Raw genomic sequence first — 4,460 nt, 5'->3', positions numbered from 1 at the left:
TTGAAAAACACATAGGCTCACACTTCTCTGGCTTTTATTCACTCTAAATTTGCCCGATGAGTCACTTTTCTGCCATTCTTAGATCACAACTATTCTGGGATTTATTTCGGGCCATAGTGATACCTGGAGTTATGCAATTTTCTTAAGGACTGAAGTAGCCACTGAAGGGTCATTATATTTGCTATATAAGAACACTAAACTGCACTGTGTTGAATAGTCATTTTATTCTGTCTTCTGACTTGATATACAATGCAGTTTTTATAAAAGAATTACATTTCCTTCACATTTCAGGATTGATCTCAGTTAATGTATTTGTGAAATAATACAGCATAGTAGCTAATGTATAGTAATGGCATTTAATAAAATTTAATGAATAAATTAATTAATAGCAATAAAATATGCTTAAGACAGTTTAAAGAGATTGATAAAATATCGTTTTATGTTTGTAAGTATAGTCAATATCACTATTGGGGTAGAATGGTGTGGGACCAAAACATTTCTTTGATTACATTTATGAAGAAAGATCCAGTCAAAAATAGTCCTACTTAAACCCTGCCATGTCTGTCTCCACTGAAAGAATGGAGTGACACTGGGTGAATAAGGAGAATCACTTATCAGGACGATATAAAAATCAAGTTTAAGTATCTTTTATTCTAGGAGAATATATGATCACATAAATAGTGAAGAATGGCATTTCTTTGCAGTTGAAACCAACTAATAAGGAATAATAGAATTACAAAGATACCACTTTGCTACCATCACAATTTTTTTCCCAGGGAAAAATCTTCAATAGACAATAAAACAAGATATTCTCATAGTTTTAAAGTGTCTCCCCATAAAGTAGTCACTAATTACAGAATAAAAATGTGGTATTTCATTGAAGAAGCTTGGCAGCCATAACAATAAGTGATATATTTTAACATAAACAAAAATGGGATAAACTGATACCTTGTATCCCCTGATATGACTTGCAGAGAACATAATATTGACTCTGTAATATTCCTTCCAAAAAACAATTGTTCATTCTAATCATAAGAAAATGTCAGATAAAATAAACAAGACCTCTGGACTAAATTCTTCAAAAGTTACAGTGTAAAAGAATGAGTCAATAGCTCTTCCAAATGAAGAAAGACTAAAGAAACATGAACAACAACGAGTATTTAATTCTCGATTAAAAGCAGGATCAGGAAAAAAACTTTCAGTTATAAAATAAATAAATCATGGAGATATAACGTATGCATAGCAGCATAGGAATTAGTCAATAATATTGGAATAACTTTGTATGGTGACAGATGTTAACTAGAATTATCATGGGGATCATTTCATAATGTACAAAAATATGGAATCACTATGATGTATCCCTGAAACTAACGGGATATTGTGTCAATTATACATCAAAACAAACAGACAAACAAAAGGATGAATTTGAGATAATTGAAGAAACAACAAATTATATACTAAATAACATTATTGTATAAAAATTTAATGTGCTAAGTTTGATATGTCTATCATAGTTCTGAAAGAGAGTGTACTTAGGAAATAAATGCTGAATTATTTTGGGGGAAAGGGCCATGACATCTGAGAGTAACTCTCAAATAGTTTAGGAAAATATAGTGTATTCATACAAGTCAAAAATGGTAAATTTGGGCTAAGGGCGTTCTTTGTATTATTATTGTTACTGTTTTTTAAGCTAGTTACTATTTAAAAACAAGAAGTACTTTTGTTATAAATGAAGAAGTTCTTATATAGAACACTCAGAAGAGATGAAAGATAAGCACACTAGGGTATAAGCCTTTAATTTAATGTATATTCCACATTTGCAATGAGATTAGACATAAACAATAGTAGCTATGTGCAGTTTTCCAAAAATCTGTGACACCTTGCAACTTTTATCCTCCTGGTAAGTTTATTGGTAGTTTTACATCTTGGCTAGTCTTCAGTGCCATGACTTTCACCATTATGATATCACATCATTTATATTTTAGTGCAGTCCACACACGAAAGGCACTCAATAAATTATAGACATGAATAATTACCATAAAATTACTATTCAATTCACTTTCACCAACTACCTTATACTGGTATCAGTATGAAACTATGAAAGAAACTATGAAAAAATGCCATAAAAGTAAGCATCATTCTTCTCCTAATATTAGAGTTATCTCAAGACTCTTCTTTTGTCTGCAAATATTAATAAATTGGCAGGATGGTTTTATAAACACCCTAGCATTTAGCTCTAAATATCACATAAATCATCTACTCAGTGCTGAAAAATAATATGTTATTTAACTCCTGAATGATAAATACATTTTAATATGTTTATAATTATGTATGTTTACATTAATATTATTTTAACTATGAAATAAACCTGAATAAGTGTATCTACCAAACAAGTGTTATGTTTATTTACTCTGGTTAATCAGTCTTATTATTATACCAATTAACCTTAAAAACACTAAAGCGAAAATAAATCAATGAAAATGAAAACTTTTGAAGGTTAAATGCTAATGAAAAAGAAAAGTGAATATATGTATATAGATATACGTGAAATTATTCACATGTATCAAACTATAGAGAGAAAAATCATTTCTTAATAATAAAAGTTAACTGGAAATTATTATATGATATAAAATCATTTCTCTCCTCTTCACTTATAGGAAGAGACTTTGATTATTTGTTAGGAAAGGGGCTAATCTTTACTCTTCATCTACTCCCTGTACATCTGTATTTAGCTGAACATATCTGAGTGTCTGAGTCTTTTTCCCCCTTATTCTTTCAACATTTTTACCCCACTCTGTTGTCTCCCAAATGTTGAATATTCTGCACATGGCAATAGGAAAATATAAACAGTGGTAAGAGAAGTTCCACATCTGTCAGTAAACTGCCTCTGTGCCTATGTGTATTCCTACTTTTTTATACTCATAATTACAGGATTAACCATTCTCCCACCCGAGGTCAGAACCTCCAGTTGTATACTGACTCCCATTTCCTTTTGCCAGGTGAAGAACATTGTTCCAGAAATTACCTCTCGGTTTTCCATTTCATCAATTTTTAATTGTTTTTACTGTATCATTAATATCACCTTAATACACATGTCATCATATTCCTTATATCTAAAAAAAAATAAAAACTTTGTTTTTACCCATATCTTCTCCAGCTAGATACCCCTTAATCATATGTTCCTCTTTCAATAGAAATGTTCAAATTTTATTTAAAATCTTTGTCCCATTCTTTTTCCTTCTATTCCCTTTTGCACTCATTTTAATATGTCACTTGCTCATACCCAGCTGTTCTTAACAAGATCACCAGTGTTGTCCATTCTTGCAAACCATTTTCAGTTATGGTCTTCAGTGTTCTAAGCAGTCTGCAGCATTTAATGCAGTAAGTCTCATTATCTACAACATCTTCATCAGGTGCCTGGGTGGCTCATTCGGTTCAGTGTCTGACTCTGATCACGGATCATGATCCCAGGATCTTGGGATCAAGCCTCATGTTGGGCTCTGTGCTGAGCATGGAGCCTGCTTAAGATTCTCTCTCCCTTCTTCTCTTCCTTCTTCTCCTTCTCCTTCTCCTTCTCTTCTTCTTCTTCTTCTCCTCTCCCCTGCCTGCTCACTAAAATAAAAAAAAGTAAAGTAAAATATTTTTGTCAACTGGCCTTCTGAACTTCATCTCCTCTGCTTCTTTCTTTTATCACTTTCCTTGACTCCCAAGGATTGCTTTCTAGAATTCTTCCTGAACCTTTAAATGCTGCTCCTCTTCCCTTGGGTTCATCCAAAAACTATTGTTTTCTCCATGTACTATCACCGTCTACCTACTCTTATATTGTTTTATGGCTTTTCCTTTATTTAATAAATATTTATTTAGTATATATTATGTGTCAAGCACTGTGTTGAATGGTAGAGGTGTATCAATGAACAAAAGAATCAAAATCCTGCCCTCTGAAGTGCACATCCTATTGGGTAGAGAGACTTGTAATACATAACAAACTATATAGTATAGTATAAGGTAGCAGGTATTAGGGAGAAAAATAAATCAGTCCTAAGAAAAGTTTGCAGTTTGGCGCCTGGGTGGCGCAGTCGGTTAAGCGTCCGACTTCAGCCAGGTCACGATCTCGCGGTCCGTGAGTTCGAGCCCCGCGTCAGGCTCTGGGCTGATGGCTCGGAGCCTGGAGCCTGTTTCCGATTCTGTGTCTCCCTCTCTCTCTGCCCCTACCCCGTTCATGCTCTGTCTCTCTCTGTCCCAAAAATAAATAAAAAACGTTGAAGAAAATTTAAAAAAAAAAAAAAAAAAAAAAAAAAAAAGAAAAGTTTGCAGTTTAAGATAGACTTGACATGGAAGACCTTGGGGGGTGGGAGGTATTTGAGCAAAGGCAGGAAGAAAGTAGAATAGTAAGCACAGGAAGGTGTATAATTTTAAATATGGATTATGCATGGGAAAAAATAATCTTGGACTTAGAGCTC

This window comes from Neofelis nebulosa, chromosome 3 (assembly GCF_028018385.1).
Source record: "Neofelis nebulosa isolate mNeoNeb1 chromosome 3, mNeoNeb1.pri, whole genome shotgun sequence".
Classification (NCBI taxonomy): Eukaryota; Metazoa; Chordata; class Mammalia; order Carnivora; family Felidae; genus Neofelis; species Neofelis nebulosa.
Note: the sequence above shows the minus strand (reverse complement) of the source record.